Source organism: Columba livia, chromosome 2 (assembly GCF_036013475.1).
Source record: "Columba livia isolate bColLiv1 breed racing homer chromosome 2, bColLiv1.pat.W.v2, whole genome shotgun sequence".
In the NCBI taxonomy this organism is placed as follows: domain Eukaryota; kingdom Metazoa; phylum Chordata; class Aves; order Columbiformes; family Columbidae; genus Columba; species Columba livia.
In genome coordinates this window covers 86,130,357-86,148,919 of record NC_088603.1, presented here as the reverse complement: position 1 = coordinate 86,148,919, position 18,563 = coordinate 86,130,357, and the positions used below count along the sequence as shown (strand labels likewise).

Below are 18,563 nucleotides of genomic sequence, written 5' to 3'. Positions count from 1 at the left end.
ATTTTTTTATTTTTTTAACAACTAAGAACATAGAAGCTTGACTTTCAGCATACCTGCAAGACTCAGTTTGCTACACTTAGTGAATGTAGATGGACTTTCAAATACATAGAACATTACAATGAAGCTGTAAGAAAATTCAGCACAAATATAGGGAAGTTTGTAAACAATTTTAGCACTATAGTGGACAGTACCATTGATTAGTCAAATAATTCACTTAGTTCTACTACTATTAAATACCAAGGAAAACAAAACAAATAGAGGCTTTCAAACAGCATGGGCTAAAAAAATTTAACTCAAGGACTGCGAACCTTCCAGATTTGCACACATTTTCTCTCACAGATGATTCTGTGGCAGTAGCAGTTAACTTTGGTAGCCCAAACTATGCTTTTGAGTCTTTCCTCTTCTATTATATATTTTGTTACAAAGAAGAAAACTAGTAAAACAATTAGGCAATTCATTCCTATTCTGGCTACCCTGCAGAAATACCAGATTCAGGAAATGCCCAAAAGATTCATGTTGTTCCTTATGAAAGAAAAGTAACTAATAATGAAAATGTTAGTTTTAAGAAGCATCATTACGATCTTATTCTCCTAATTCTTGGCATTAATAGTTCATCTTTTGAGAAAAGTAAAAAGATTTTTATAATGAAATTACAGTCAAAAAGTTATGTGTTTGAAAACAAATAAGTAAGGAACAGGCAATTCAGGATGATGTTTGTGGTGTAGACAAACACAGGGAAACAGTTTGGAATTAAATAAAATAAATAATCTTGTGGAGTAAAAATAACTTGTATGGGATGACATATGGGTTGACACAGTATTGAGTTGACAGTACAGGCTTGTCCAACAAGACAGACATATTTTGAAAGAAGGGTACAAAATGTAATAGTTCTAGCAATCTTCAATCACCCCTGTAGTTTGTACAGTCCAAAAACTTGTGACAGAAAAACATGGCACATGAGACTGAATTTTGTGTACTATCACAGACAGCTGTTTAGGGTGCCTAAAAGAAGAGATGCAATTCTTGGTGGTCTCAGGTATGCACAGAACATGGTTTGACACCTTGTCGCTGAGAAGTCACTCCTTAAGTGATCATTCTGTGCTCAGATCCAACACCTCTGCTGCAGAAGGAAGATAATCTGCCAGTTACGAGCCACATACAAAGAGAAATTCATTAAAAAACTCCACAAACAAAGAAAAAACACCACCACCACACCTGAAAGTTTGTTTAAAGCTAAAAGTTAAGTCCTCATAGGTAGTACAGAAATGACTTGATGTCCCCATATTGGAAGGACACAGACAGGGCTGTGTGTCAATAAAAGATCAAGATGTAACAAAAAGAGTTTAGCACGGTTAAACAGGAGGGCAAGGAAGATGTAAGAAACAAAAACGCTCTTTCTGAAAGCTGAAATCATCTTCAAATGAAGAAAATAAAGCACCATAAATGCTTACAGGTTAAATGTAAAAACACAAGATAGCCCAATATGGTTGTAAGAGACAAAGAGCCAAAGGCATCAAAGCAAACAACAAGTCTTTCTTCAAGTGCATCAAGAGCAAGAGGCTGCCTGGAGAATCTGTAGAGCCACTGGGTAATCGTGATATAAAAGGGTTCACTGAAGAGAAACTAAACAAATTCTTCAGAGAGGTGTTTGCTGTTTCATGGGAAATTCCCATGCTAAGAACTCACTGAGGGAGTCTTATCAGAGGATCTGCCTGAAATTGAAGTGACTGTAGAACAGGTCATGAAACAAACTGACAAAAAAAAAAAAAATTGGAAGATCAGATGGTATTCATTCAGGAGTCCTGAAGGAATTAAAAAATACATAGCTTAAAACAGATGTACTACCTAAGAACTGAAAGACACTGAATGAAATGCTAGTTTCCAGGGAGATCTGTAAGTCCACAGAGCAGCAAGCCAGACAGTCATATCAGACAAATTAGTGAAGCCTATAACATGGAACAGAATTAGTGGACACTGACATAAACATGAACTACTTATCCAGAAAGTTCTGTATGGATAAGTATGACGTCAAGACTAGAAATAGGTGGTAAAGTCTCACAGTTGAAGGTGTCCACCAGTGAAGTCCTAGTTGTGTTTTCCAGACTGTTCAATATATACATGAATAACATGAAACAAGGAGAGAACAACAGGGTGACCAAGTTTGGCAACTACACAAAATTATGCAGGACAGTTAAGGCTGAAAGGTGACAGAGAATTTTAGAAGAATCGTTTTCACAGCATGAAAAAGTAGGACACTGAGAGATGAAATTCCGTGTAGACAAGCAGAAGGTGATTCTCATGAAGCAAATGGGATTCTAACTTCATATGCCCTTCAACTGCCTGGAATTGCTTCCGTGAGTTGCATACTTTCTCCTAGAAACATAAGGCTGACTGGTCTGTAGTTTCCTGGGTCTACCTTTCTGCCCTTTATGTAGATGGCTGTAATATATGTTGTTTGGTTTTGTTTTTCCAGATATATGGGGTTTCCCTCTACTTCCAAGGCCCTTCAAAGATGCAAAGGACTAGTTTTGTGATATCAGCCAACTCTCTCAGCACTCTTAGTTGTATCCTATCAGGTCACATAGGAGTTGTACGTGTCCAGTTTGTACAGATGGTCCCCGCACTTGACCCTCCTTCCTCTGCTATCAGTAGTTTACCATTTGCTTCATTGTTTCTTTTTGACATAGAGTTTTGGGGACTAACACTAACTGTGAAGACAAGCTAAGTGGCTCAGCTTCTCCTGTGCCATTTTTGACGAATTTCCTGGCTCTATTCAGCAGCAGGCCTACATCTTTCTTGTACTGCTGCTTCCTACCAACACATCTACAGAAACTTTTATGTTATTCATGTTATCTCTTGCTAGTTTGATCTCCAGCTGAGTTTTTGTCTTCCTAATTGCATCTTTGCACAATGAAGCAGTATTTCTATATCTGTCTTTCTGAGTTTGCCACCGTTTACATTGCTTTGGTTCTCCTTTTTTCATTTGAGCTCTCTTAGTCATCTGGTGGTTTTCCAGATGATTACTTTTTATGTCTGTTCCTTTTCCTGCTTAGGGGGATAGACTGCTCTTGTGCTTCAAGCATTTGCTCTTTGAGAAACTTCCCAATATTCCCAAGCTTCTTTGCCCTCCAAGACAGACTCCCATTGGATCCCTCCTAACAGTTCCCTGAGTGATCTGAAATCTGCTTTTCTGAAGACCAGGCCTTTATTTTATCACTTGTCCTTCTGAAGTCTTGTGGCCTCTACACTGCTACAAGTCTCTGCAGCCAGAGCTGCTGTGGACATTCATATCTTCAAACATGTCTTTATTAGTAAGTTTTCAGTCCAGAAAACCACTGTTCCTAGCTGACCCATCCACCAACTGCACTAAGATGTCGTCCTCAACACACCCTGGGAATCTCCCAGATCACTGTGTTGCCTTCCCAGCAGATATCAGGATGGTTGAATTCCCTTTTGAGAACAAGGGCCTGCAGGCCTGTTGTCTCTTGACGGTGAATGAAGGCAGCTTCATCCATCTCTTCTTCCTACTGCAGGTCTATAGCAGACACCATGGGGTCTCTCTCAGTGGCTCTGATTTTGGCACAATAGCACTCAAACACAGCTGACTTCTGTTTATTAAAACTGTTCTTTCACACAAAGCACAACCCTTTATTGTCTTCTACCTATCTTCTACACTTGCTGTCTTTCCTTATGGTTTTAACTGTCCATTGCAGGACTTCAGACACATGAGCTCTCCCACTAAGTTACTATACACCCGATGACATTGTAACTGACTGTACAAGGAACTCATTTTCTTCTGTTTAATTCCCCAGAGCATGAGGGTTGGTGCACGGGTACTTGAGATAATGTGCTATCTGTTTCTTGTCTCTGCAGCAAGTGTGGTAGCCTCTCCTACAGCTCTGTTCCACACATGCTTCCTCCAACCTTGATTGTCTCCACTATGTCTTAACCCACATTTAAAGTCCACTTAATTGTTCCCTAGTCTATTGTCAAAGAAATCCTTGCACTTCTTTGAAAAGTGGATCTCTTTGTTTGGTAGATCATAGTCCCTTGATCATGTAAGGAAAAAGACTGCCAGTGACACCAGCTACACCGCTAGGTGTACACCTCAACAACACGTCTGCTTCTGCCTGCACCCTTCCCTGGCAAGGCTGAGGAGAAAACAACCTGAGCACCTTTCTCCTTTAACAGCAAAGACTCTGCAGTCTAGGTTAATTTTTTCCAGATCACATTTTGCAGTATCATTGGTGCCCACATGGAAAAGTAGCAGGTCCTTGGACAGGACTAGTCTTGCCTATCTGCGCAGAATTTGGTCTGTATTTTGATCCCAGGCAAGCAGCACACTTGACGTTGCCTCAGGTCAGCAGATGCGCACCCTCAGTTTCCCACGGAAGGGAGTCTCCTGCTGTTAATACTCAGGACTTCCTTTCCCTGACAAGTTAGACCTGTTGAGCTGTTGGCCCAATTGTGCCTTACAGGGTAATGTGTTCATCCTTCCACTCTTCTATTCTCCAGACTCTGCATCTGTTCTTCAGCTGAAGTTTTCCTGATGAGGGGAGAGCTGCTGCCTTGCTGCCGCAGGTCACAAGCTTCCAGGGTGCCTTGTTTTGCACATTGCTTTTTCTCCTCTGTTTAAGCTTGCTTCTGGTCTTGTCTGCACTCTGAGGTTTTGGCACTTGCTCCTGCAGCATCACAGCTTGACATCCTATTAGTTTCCTGCTGACTCCCCCTCCTGCAGCACAACCTGCTGAGCTCTGCTGGCAAGTCCTGTGCCTGCCAACTCAGTGGTCAATCAGGCAGAAGCGCCACAGATGAGTTCCCCATGCTGTTCACCCCAGTGAGGAGCACTAGGCCCTCCCTGTTGCCCCTCACTCAAATGGCCACATTCCCCCACCACAAGAGCTCTGGCTGGTCAATGCCTCTGTCATTCTACAAACAGCCCTATGGGCTGCCACAGCAGTGTCACATCACTACCATTTAATCACCAGCTTTCCTACCACAACACAAGCACCAACAGTCTTATGCCATTGAAAAGATTCACGGTGCACTAGCATCTTGAAAACTGTGTGAAGTTCAGCTCTCCCCATGTCTGAAATGATGTGTCACAACTGAAGAGAGAGAGAAAAAAAAAAAAGGGTATATATACCCTTATAAGGATAACTAAAGGTATTAAATGGATTCTGTACAAGGAACAATGAAGATGGGACTCTTCAGTCTGGGAAAGAGAGAGTTTAGGGAGGACATGGCAGAGGTGTACAAAATCCCACAAGGCATATTCACTAGCTCTTCCAAAGCAAGAAGCAGGACATATATCAAGTGAAGCAAATAAGAGCCAGACTCAAAAACAGACTAAAAGATGATTGTAAAAGACATGCTTTTGATTGCTACTAAGCACAGCAAAACTTTACTGGGTTGTGGAAATCTAGAAACAGGTGGCTTTTGAGTATTCAGAGACAGTATCATATATTCTTGCCCCATTCTTACTCTTCCTTATGATACTTACGGTTATCAGTGGAGACAAGTTGTCTGACCAACAATGGCTGTTTTCCTTAGTGAAACACACATTTATTGCCACAAAACAGAAACTAGAAAACATAATGACTCAGGGATTTTTTTTTTTTTTTTTTTTTTTTTTAATATATATAAAACCAGATTTTCATTCATAAAACATCCAGATTGGGAATCTGGGTCATTCCTCCAATAAAACACAAAATAGTTTTGCTACTGAGACCTCAAACAAACAAACTCCCTGATTTGCACTACTCATTCTAAGTTCCAGTGAATGGAACACAAGAATTAAATATCCTGGACTGGGTTTATGGTTATGGCTCTAGGAGACCAAACACACTACTGACACTTGCTGCACTCCAGAATTAACGGTGATGTTTCCACAATTACAGGACAGACTTAAGTTCAAAGACTAGTCAGTTGCCAGTAAAACATTCATTAGGAAACTATCAGTAGATTAAAATGGACAGAAGCATCTCTACAGGGATGTTCCTTGCAGAAGGGATATCATGGTTACTCCTACAATACAATTATAAAATAAGAGTGCTACAGGAATCATTGTTACGTTCATTGATCTGAGGGGAAGGAAAAAACAACAAAAACAAAACAAAAAGACAAAAAACCCACAAAACCAAAAAACAAACAAAAAACACCACCAAAAAGAGAGAGTAAAAATAATAAATTAATCAACTTGTTCCATAACTGCAATCAGAATATTTCATTGACATTACTGTGGAAGTCATCTGAAACTCAAGCCTTTATCACAGCAAAACACAACAATCAAAACTATCTACCCCCATATGATGAACACAGGAGCCTTCTGGCAGTGTTGATAACCCCAACGATTTTGTCCAAGACCTGGCACATACAATGCACATCACTCAAGCCCCAGATCCTGAGCGCAGAATGAGCAGGAGTTGCAACTCCCTTTTCAGAACAGACCGGTTCATGGTATCACAGTATTGAAAAGGAAAAACTAAATAAAAACAAGCCAGCACATACTGAATTTAAAATTCAGTGCTTTAAGCTAACTTTACGGCTGAAAGGGGGTTTCGACTGATTTCCAGTCATGGTTTCTGAGCTGTGGTTTAGAGCCATTTCTGGTTTTCCCCCGCCCCCCCCATCTTAAATGCGAGATCTCTCGAATAGTGGGAGCTCAGACTGGGTGCAACGCAGCCCTTCTCCTCCCCACACCTGGCAGCAGCTGAATGCCACACACATTCCCTCTCCCATGACCACAGGCACTGTTTCCATGGCAGCACCAGGAAAACCACTCCAAACTGGTCAGGGAGGGAGGCCAGGAGAACTGCTAGCCCCAGCACCCTGAGGGCATCCTGACAAATCAGGGTGCAGGAGCAAAGCTGGCCAGGCAGCCTGTCAGGCCTGGGGGGATTGAAAGCACAGGAGGCACCACGCAGTGTGGAAACCTCCCTTCATTGTTGGATGAGAGTTGCTGTGGCTCAAATACACATGAAACAGCAGCTCGAGTACCCCATTGTGCACTTAAGTGAAAGGAGATCCGGGATGGCTGGCAACTGCTCAGCTCTCCTCCCCTCCCAGGTCTTCCAAGACTATATTGCTGGTGATTCTGCAGTAGATGTGTTTCTGGCTGCTCACTGGTTAAGGGGAAGTAGAGATGTACATTTTCCATGGATTTAAACAGCATGAGGGCACCTCATTTTTACTTCAGAAACAACTGACACTGAACCCATGGCACCAAAGTCTTAAACAGATTTTTCAGCATCTCAGGACTATGTGTGTGTTGGGATTATTTTGTCAAAGCTGTATGATTTGCACAGCTGAATGCCTCAGAAGCAGAAAAGAAATGTGACACTTCTGAATGACCTTGGCTAGTTTGAAATAATGAGAACTCAGAATTGCAGTGTGTGCTTGCACAAAGACATAAACTTATCAAGCCCAACAAAAACACCTGCCCACAAATCACAATGCAATGTATCAGCACTACATATAGGCCCTAACCATGCACAGTAGGCACCTTTACAGGATCACAGAAGGGTTGAGGCTGGTGTGGACCTTTGGAGGTCATCTGGTCCAAAGACCCTGCTCAAGCAGGGTCACCTATAGCAGGCTGCCCATGACCATGTCCAGATGGCTTTGAATACCTTTAAGGATAGGGACTTCACAATCTCCCTGCAAAACCTGTGCTGGTGTTTGGTCACCCTCACAGTGAAAAAGCGTTTCCTGATGTTTAGAAGAAACCTCCTGTGTTTCAATTTCTGCTCATTATCTCTAGTCCTGACACTGAGTGCCACTGAGAAGGGCCTGATTCCATCTTCTTTGCACCCCCTCTTCAGGTATTTATACACACTGACGAGGTGCCCCCTCAGCCTTCTCCAGGCTGAGCAGTCCCAGATCTCTCACCCTTTCCTCATAGGAGAGATGGTCCAGTCTCTTCATCACCTCAGTGGCCCTTCACTGGCCATGACTGTCTTGAATGGAGGAGCCCAGAACTGGACACAGCACTTCAGGTGTGGCCTCATCAGTGCTGAGCAGAGAGGATCACCTCCCTTGACCGGCTAGGAACACTGCTCCTAAGGCAGCCCAGGATACTGGTGGCCTTCTTTGCCACAAAGGCAGCTTGCTGGCTCACGTTCAACTTGGTGTCCACCAGGACCCTCAGGTTCGTTTCTGCAGCACTTCTTGCCAGCTGGGTGGCCCCCAGATGTACTGGTGCACGGGATTAAGGGGCATACCCCAGGCTGCAACCAGCATTACCAAGGTTACTGAGGCAAACACGCGCCACCTCAGAAACAGAAAAATCTGGCAAGACAGTTGCCATGCACACAGTACTACATAAATTTATGTGCCATTAAAATTACTGTCCCTCCGAGGACATCTCTGCAGTAAAAGAGAATTTCTACAGTGTTCCCATTCCGACCAGCGTGAGAGGCATAATTTTCCTTGTTTGCCTGATGGTTAGGAATGAATAGGATGCCCAATTATATGAAAAGTTATACAGGATAATATAATGGCTAATATCTTGCAAAGATCATTCCTCTCTGTTCATGGACAATCTCCAACTTCAGTAACAGCCCATCCCATGCAGAACACTAACTTTCCCTACTCTAGCTGAGAAGCTACACTGGGTATGGTTCTGAGAAGCCTCTTTCCTGAATAAGCCTGGCTCCTTTTATTCAGGCACTTTTGAGGGGAGTCTCAGCAGCCTGGAATACACAAGTACCAGAAGCATTTGCAATACTGAACTGTAAGAATAGAAGAAAGAGTACTTCATTTTCTGGATCTGTTCTCTTGTCTGTTCCCTGTGTATTTGAGATTATTCAACCACCTAACAAGCAAAATGTGACATCAAACTGATTACTCAGCAAGTACTGTAAATTTATAAAGTAATTTACTCTTTGGCTTAAAAAGCAAAAGTACATATTTAGTGTACTCAAGTCAGGATTTTAAGCCAATTTCACCTCTACTGAAGCTTTATTGTCGTGTTACTTTTCCATTCCTAAAGCTTGATTTCTATTTGGTGAAGGTTGATTTTGTGTATTACATGGCTGGCAAACGGTACATCACTTCCAAAAGCAAAGTCGTTGGAATTAGAATGAAAGAAATAATTTAATGGGATGCACTGACTGTAGTCACTCTACTTCATTTCCTCAAACAAGAGACTGCATTGACCAAGACAGACATTTCTCTGGCTCACGTCCATTGCAAAGCAAAGTCAGAAAAAGAGACAGAGAGAAAGAAATACAGCATTGCCTCCCTTGAATACATTCGTGAAAAGCGGGCAGAGATCTTGAAAAAACATTTGGGATGCCTTTGACAGCATAATTGGCATAAAGTGTCTCTGACCACCTTCCATGTCTTCTTTTTTTTTTTTTTTTTTTCTTTTGAAAAGCAAACCCCTTCACAAAAGTGTAATACCACTTAGAAAGAAGGATTTTGAAACTCAGCTCCCTTCCCTTTAGGCAGGTTTGTATCTCCACATTGAAACAATTTCTGTCTTTTGTTCCTCCAGCTGATGTTTGACATAGCAGAAGAGTAGAGAGCTCTTTCAGACTCGGTACTGCCAGAAGCATGAAGTGCAGTCTCTACAGCCAAGAAAACCAGCCCCAATTCTGTTAAGAAGTTCAGCAGCTTGATTGTTGCCAGGACTGGACAGAGGGGAGTAGAAACTCCTGGAGGTGTGCTGAAATGAGCACGATTTCTTTTTTTAGGATTTTAGCTTCCTTCCCTGAATTTACAGAGCATATCTCTCAATCCAGTAAAATAGGCTTTGTGTCTGCTCATGAGTTTACAGACAGTTTTATGCCCACCACTACTTTGGGCATGTTTGGTACCACACTTATCTGTTTCTTGGGATTAAAGGATGACAGGTACCTCTGTAGCAATTCAGTACACGTGACTCTGGGTACAGGACTTTAGGCAAATAACTTGCAGTTATGATTTATCTTAAAAAAAAAAAAAAAATACTCTACAGTAGAATCACACTAAAATGGAGACTATAAAATTATTTACAGTGAAACAAACTTGAGCCTGAGAAGCAGTCAAGCGAGAAATAACACTGAAAATAATGGTTAGCATGACGAGAATTATGTAACCTAAATTATCATTTTAAATATTTAGAAATGGGAAAGCTTCGGAAAACTCGCATACCATGACTCTGTAACTACTGAAAATGCTAACTTTTTAATGACAACCACTGTATGCAAATGATCTAATTACAAACATCAACAAACAATGCCTTGTTGAAAAACAGGAGGAAATGTTTCAAGCAGCTTACAAAGGAGAAAAAAAAATACACTTTGAAAATATTACTATGTATATGGAATAATGAGGCCTCATAATAGATGCTGGATGTTATTTACGAAAATTTCACTGTTTGATTCAGATGTTAATTTTATGCTGCATTAAATGAAGAACAGATAAAACCCTTTTCTTTAAATGCTCACATCAGCTTCAAAATTATATTTTGATACATTTTTGAATTCGTCTTACAAACGATTGAATCTAAATTTCCAAATCATGACGATTTAGAAGCTTAAAGAGTCCTACTAGAGGAAATGAAGAGAGAAGACCAGAGCAGATAACAGTCGTGGGATGCTCTATCTGTATATGCATATTGACAACAGGACTTTCCTTTTACAGGATAGCTGCATTCGTTAGCACTTTTTTTTATACATAATTAGATCTGAAGAACAGTAACTAGTAATTTAACGACCTGACTAAATATTTTTAATAATTATTGATGTATTTTAATATTTTATTGACCAGGTTTAGTCAATTTTGGTAATTCCAGAACCGACTATACTGCTGGCATACACAGTAGGAAACCAAAAGCAAGAGTAAAAATCAATCAGTTCAAAAAACCTACAGGCTTTTTTTTTTTTTAAAGGTAAATTTTGAAAAGTCTATAATTTGTCTTCTTTCCATCTGTGAAGGTCTGAAGTATTCAGTCTCACTGCAAGAATAACCTGCTATATACCAAAAGCACAAAGCAATTCATCCCACTGCAGACAAACTTAACACTCAAATATGTTTGGCAAGAAATATTAAAAAATATATATGGAAAAGATCAAAAAAATCTTCAGCTAAGACACTGCAAAATATGGCTGTTGCAACAGGTGGACTGTTTTGCAAGATTAGCAGCCTACTGTAAAATCCTTCTCTGTAACAGAGCAAACCACAATTTGACAGTAGATAAACTCCATTAGAGTGAATTTAAGTACATGTATCCATGTAGACAGAATAACCCAAACATCTGCCCATGTTTTTTTCTATACTTTGTTGATGTTGTTATCATCTGGACACATTATCCACATGTCCCCTGAAACCATGTATTGCAATTTCCATCAACTGGCATTACACCTGCTGAAGAGGGCAGAACTGATCGACCACAGCTTCTCCTGCTGTTGAGCTCAGCCAACAAGCTGTTTGTGAATTCTGCAGATGTTTTGGTAATCGGGGCCAAACTGATTTTTTAAAATCAGTTTGCAACCCAATTAAAAACAAGACAAAAACAAACAAACAAAAAAACCCCACACCACCAAACAAGAAACACAAACAAACAAAACCTGTTTTTCAGTTCTACTGTGCTTTACTGGTGTATTTCAAAACTTCACCCAAAATCAGCATGAGCTGAATTATGAAAAACGTAATGAATGTTAACTCCATAATATTTAAAAAATATTATATGACAGAAAGCTGTCATGAAGCAATAAGGACAATGCTGGCAAACAATAATGACTGTGCTCCCATCCCTGGAAGCACTTGCAATCCCTTCACAATGTATGGACTACATTTTTCCAAATTGTCTTCCAAGATACATTCATTATTACATGGAATAGCATTATTTTTTTAAAAAAATAAATTTACTTTATCATTCAGATTTAAAAAAAATAAACAAAACAACAACATGGATCAAAAAAATCTAAGTCCTTGTGCTGTCTCAAATCTGCATATAGTTTCTCCCCCCAGAACCAATTTGATAAGCCTTCTTTCAAACCAAGCCATGGACATTAAAAATACAAGTATAAAGGAAGGAGAAAAACTTGCTACAGTAGTTTGTGTAAGTGTTTGGAGAATGTGCCAATGTCCAAATAGATATTCCACTGATTTTATGGACAGCATTTCTGTTTTTGAAGACCCAATGTTAATTAAAATTTAGGTTTAGTCTGTTTCCTCTCATAGAAACAAAGATAGAACCAGGAGGCCCTGGCAGGATAAAAGGATTAACCACAAAACCTTTCAGAGTTTGTCCAAACAGATATCCAGAGCCTATCTGGAAGCTGCAGCCAACCAGGCATTTTCTTTGCTCTACCTTGCAGCCATGCCACAGCCATCCCTATTGTATGACTTATTAACAGAAATAAATTATTTCTGGACACCTTGCCTTTACATTTACCCAAGCTTATTTCAGTTTTCAGGCAGTATAATAATACTGATACCAAAGAACTAAAAATAATAAGAGGAAATAGGTAAAATTCTTGCTGCAAGACCTTTCAAGTTGAAGCCCTGCAGTAACCCCACACTTTCTGAACACAGTACAGAAAGAAACAGGCTAAAGGTACATTGACAGTCAAACAATGCCATAGCGTATTTGAAGTGCTCAAAATACAGATGGGTAGCAGCGTAGAAACTAATAGTGGGATTCAATAATATCTGAAATAATAACAAATAATCATATTTTGTTTGAAAAAAGTTCACAAATCAGAAATATACAAAAAACCCTTTAATCTGCATGCATATACAGGCAAAATAAAGCCTCACTCAGCTGAACACAGGTACTATTTGTCTGTGCATTTCTGTTTAGGAGTAAATGAGTCCACTTATCTCTACTACTGCATTTACTACAGCCATATGTGCAATTTCTGAGCACTTCAATAACAAAACAAAAAAAAAAACAAAAAAAAACCAACTTAGAATTTAGTTAGAAAATACTTTCTGCTTTTTAGATGAGCTCATGCACTTCTTAATGAAAACATACCATATGGTTCAATACATAATATCAGATAAGAGAACGACACCCCTCAGCCAGAGCAGCCTGTGAGAACTTAGCAAGCCTTGCACACAACAGGACACAGAGCAAAAAAATCAACAGTAACATCAAAGAAAATGTGAAGTTCCTGAAAGCTGCATAAGCCACAGAAGACAACTTTCAGAGTCAGGGGACCTGATGGAAGTAAGGCCATCCTGCAGCCTACCAGAATAGAAACCCTTCAAACTGCCCACGACTTCCTCAATGGCCTGGTCCACCATGGAAACACTTTAAATACAACACTTAAAGAACCCCAATATTATTTTGAAAGCTGTCCTAAGGATAGGTTTATGCCTGCATGATACACTGGACACATATCCCTTACTTGACTTGCTGTTGATTGTTATGGATTATGATAATTACTGGCTGTTGCCTTGTCAGTTGTGTATTTTTGAACCAAAACGTGGGCTGCATACACCCAAACTGCTTGAGAACAAATGCAAAAATTCATACAGCATCCCCTTCAGCATGCCCTCCTGGTATCTTTAATATACTTTTTCTGACCCAAAACTGACACCTACTATGCTGGAGGCAGGCAGCCAGCACTCCAAGGACTAGATCTAGCCTGTGAGGTAATCTCACCTGCCTCCCAGAAGTACTAGCTGCTTAGTAGACTAACTGAACTTGTCAAGTTGCTTCTGGATTTGTACTTTCTAGAGAAATGCAGAAGTGCAAACTCTGGGACATCAGAGATGTCAAGATTTTTTTAGCTCAGATGCCGCACCATACAAACAAACTTACTAGCCTGCTTCCTGAACATCCAGTTAGTAACAGAAACAGTCTCAAGTTGCACTGTAAGCTGACCCTGACTCTTCTCTGCTGTTCTGAGCACTTGCAAGTGATGGGTAGCTGTTTTGTAACCTACTTATCTGCACTTGCTAACAATGGCTTACAGTGCAAAGTATGTAGAATTTTGCAACTAATTAAAACAGTAAGCATCTGATCCTATGAAACACTACCACTTGTGTCCTAACGCACGTACCTGCAGGGAAAAGCATGACAAAGAAGCCATAGCTAAAGCTATCCCCTGTTTTTCTCAAGCATCACCAAGTATGTCAGCAAGCACATTCACAAGGCCGAGATACCTTGTGTTTTTCCAGATGGCAGGGGTGTAAATATAAATTAGTGTACTTAGCAGACTATTGATTGGTATTGCCAGAATATAATTGTGGGTGGCAGTTTCTGCATAGAGAAATCCACAAGTGTAACGCACGTGCTCTGAAGCAACGCTACTGTGCTTGTACACAACTCATCACCGATACATGAATAAACTGACAAATTTTCTAAAAATCCTGACACGATATGCTAAAGATACAAGTTTCAGGAATATGTTATCACAAGAGCTTATCCATTAAAGGAAATCCTGTAACTTCTAAGGAATGTTTTCAGATAAGCCTCCAACTAGTGTATTGCCATAGTCCAGAGGAAAAAGACAAACTTTTCCCCAGTCTGTCAACATTCCATTTCAGTGGAACATACTACTGAGATGCACACAAGGATGCTGGAAAGGTGCTTTGGGTCTCATTCAACATGCAATGGATTTCTAACTCTTTCTGATTTCATCTTTGCTGAGACTGTCCATATATTTTTACTGCCATCTTAAAATAAGAATAGCTTTTTCCATTGGTTGGAAGAAGCGCTATCTGAGCTAGATGTCAATGAAAAATGTATCCTCAGCACCTTTTAAGAATTTGTGTTGGTTTCCCCACTCTCTCTCCCTGAAGTCGTGACTTGGCTTTAACGTTCCAGCACAAAGCTACAGCTACAAGGCAAATGAAGTTCTGGCCTACTCAGTCAACTGAAAGGGATAGTTTGACCCTACAGAACAAATGAATGCATGTCTGATTTACAGCAAGTCCTCAGTGTACAATTTCTTATTTTTTTACAATAATAGAAAGAATTTATTTATGATCTGCTACACAGGTTCATTATAATTTAATACTGAGTTAAAGTAGTGCTTTAACTTAGTATTAAATTAGTATTAAACACGGTGAAAATAACACAGCTTGTCAAAGTAAAAGGTACTGTTGAAAGTAACAGTTTGTTCAGAATATTGTTATGTAAAACATCATTCTTCAAAGACAGGCAACTTCTGCAATGAACACTGGAAGAGTATAGAGATGCATGTTCTAGACAAAGTTCCCATTTAAATGCAGTGCTAATTTTGATATAAACTTTTATGTAATTCTGCACTGTATATATACATAGGCTTTTAAACAACTGCAGAAGTTTATTAAGGAGGGACAATGGCAGTTGAAAAACCCGCTCACAGGTCCACTAAAAAGTAAACTTTTATATTCATTAAAATCATGGGGAACCTAGAGCAATAGCAAAATTATAACTGAAGAGCTAGTAAAGTAGTAGTTATTTCATTTGTATTTCATCTATGAAACAAAATTAGAGCAATGGTCACACGAAAACCATACAACACGACTGCCAGCACGCCAGTGAATACAGCTATCTGCACTAATGGGAAACTGGAGGTACATCTTGATTTCCTCTAAAAATGGCTGTGAGAAATATCTGAAGCCTAAGTCCTATAACAAAAATGAATGAGAAAACTGTATACTCCATTATGTTATTGCTGAAGAAAATTCCCCACCTCTATAACTACAGTTTCACTACATTTCTTATTTTGGTAGTGAATACACAATCTCTCTTACAGAAGGTCTATTATTTCTGATGAAAATTACATAGCACTGCTGTACCAACCAGAGCACATAGGCTTAAAGTGAACTGAGGCATAAAAAGTTATTAAGAAGGAAATACGATTAATGCAGCAGTTATTCGATACTCAAATGTAGTATTAATCTTGTATGAGAAGAATTACATTAAAATAAAAAAACTGCTCTAAATTATTTTCTATATGTTTGTTCAATTAATAGTTTGGGGAAAGCAAGCTATTCATCTAATCCCAGCACCACCATATCATTTACTGGGAATGACTTTTCAGACATCTGTGCTTGGTAAAAATTAAACCAAAAATATTTCAGTATTTGAAGCTTTATGAATGTTGAGCACACGCCTTTCCAGTGAGACGTCTAACCTGACTGTTTAGAAGGGAACACATATGATCAGGATGCTGTAAAATTATTCATGAAAGCCCAAAGGTTTTCACAGTTTATATATTTTTTCCCCCCTCTTTTAATCATATCATTCTGAGTGAATGATTTCAAACACAATTTACGTAGATAAAGCTGGTGACTTTTCACCTCCTCCATAGGATATGCCAATATGTAGTTTAGTTTACTGTATCTGAAGTTACTCAAAGCAGTCCTGTAACTTAAGTTTCAGCAAAAGAACAACAAAACCTATGAATTCTGGAAGCTCAGGTAAGTCTCTTCCACAACTACAAGGGTACCATAAAGCAACTCAAGACAGACTTACCTCCTCTAACTCAGCCAAGTTCCACTAATTTCAATAGATCTTGATATCTTATTTTAAACTCTCTGAGAGCTTGTTCCTGCTTTTACTGCATATCATTGATATGCTGAGGAAAAAAATATACTAGAGACAAATCACTAAAAATATTTCCTCTGACTCAGCAGCCACAAACTTTTCTCCCTAATAGCACCGAATTTCATATGAAAACTGAGGACTGATTCCCTCCCCAGCTAATGGCAGGGACTGGGCTGACAGCAGCTTTTTTTGAAGGACTCAGGAATAAGTCTTTACCAATGTGACTGGATATCAGTTAGGTGGGAAATTATTTAAAAAGCCTAGGAGTATAGGGCTGTGCACAGATAATGACTTTGAATGTCAGGGAAAGACAGAAAATGAAAAAAATAACTGAGCCACTGTGCAGAGTGAGCTGGAGAGAAAGAGCACAGCTCCAGCACGAAGATGAGAACTTGCTCCTCGCAGAAAGCTGACATCTATTACTGTGCTTGACTCTCAAACTGAAATGTGTCTGTTAAAGTTTTAGCACATCCAAAGTAATTTGGAAGAGTCAAAGGTGGAATCAAAAGAAATCTAATCTGAAATCAGGGTGGGGCACACGCATAACACTGTAACCTTGAGGAAAAAAAAAAATTAAAAGCCAAAATGTTTGACTTCATTGTTATTGTTTTTTGTTTGAATGATTTTTTTAAATCTCTGCTAATAGATATTTTATTGTAATTCTTTGTCTTTATTTATTAACAATTAATCATCTCTCCTAGAACAAAAACTTTTGAGGTTTACTAAGTCACAGGTTTCTAGCAACAGGATGACTTTTCCATTGCTTAAAAGCCAACTTTTAAGAATTAACAGCTTCAATAATCTAAAACATAAAAGCATCAGGAGGTTCATGCTAGACTGGGCCCAGTGATAAAACATTGGCTCTTCTGAAGATATAAATAACAGTAAAAAGCTTCAAATGTGTAATATCACATCTTCACTTTTATGTTGCTATCTACATTTTAGTCAACAGCACCCCTCTGATATTGTTGATGATGGATTAACCGTAATCTTCTATGCAAGAGAATTTGTATCAAGTTTTGGAATATCCCTTTTGCATGTTCATAAACCTGACACTCAGGTTGAAAGAATTGGAAACATAGAAGAGCAAACTCTGTACTGGACCAAGTGAGCTCATGTAAGAAATCAAAATAGAACTGTCTGATACTGTTGAAATGATGTTATAAATAAATTCACAAAAAAAGGCTGTAATGAAAATGCTGCTACTTCCTATCCAGTCTGCTGGGCCATCCAGTCTACCTTTTCCTCACCATGGCAGCCCATCATCATCCTCAAGCCACTGTTCATACGAGTCTACCAAGGAACAGCTACATATTCCAGCTGAAACAGCCCCACGCACGTGCCAAAATGTGAGCCGGTATGTACTAGAAAGCAAAAGCATCTGCCATGCGTTTCCAAAGGAACTATTTGATATCACTCCAGATGCAGATATCGCTACACAATATTTGTACAACCCTACAAGAACAGTAATAATCAGTATTATCTTTGTTACATTATCAAAATATCTTAATACATGGTGTATACATGCTCAGTGATAATACTGTTCAGAAGAATGCAAGTTTTCCTTTAAACAAAAAGGATCAATGTTCATCGCTACCAGAAAAACTGAGGCCACGACTATGACAAAAAGACACCTGTCTGAGTGCCTGATCACCAAATGATTTAATGTTACAACTCAACAGTTCAAACAGTACCTATTTTGCTGCCTACAGCTTTAGCAGAAACTGTAAATGAATGCTTATTGCACTCTCTCTTACAGCCTTTTCCTAGCACAGAAGGGAGAGCTGCCCCAACTCTTAGCTTCTCTGACAGCTTTTAAAGCTGTGAAAGTTATTTCACTTCAACATATTTCAGTCTGCTGAGAATTAAAACTTTTCTAACTGGTCTAAATACAAACTGCGATAATTCCCAGGAAATATACTAAATGTGTAGGCATTTTTCTTATAGAATCTCTAGTTCTGATATGCTCCACCACACTGCCACAAAATCAAGGACCTTTGCAAAGTAACTCAGCCATACATGTAGTAATTAAAAAGGGTTAGACACAGAGTGTATAAGGAGAGCATTACCTCAACTGACATGTAGT

General features: G+C 39.4%; 1 protein-coding gene across 16 annotated transcripts in view; it reads right to left on the bottom strand.

Annotated features, from left to right (window-relative positions):
* The window catches only part of CTNND2 (catenin delta 2), a 660,748-nt gene that overhangs the window by 421,141 nt on the left and 221,044 nt on the right, over positions 1 to 18,563 (bottom strand). The window lies entirely within an intron of this gene.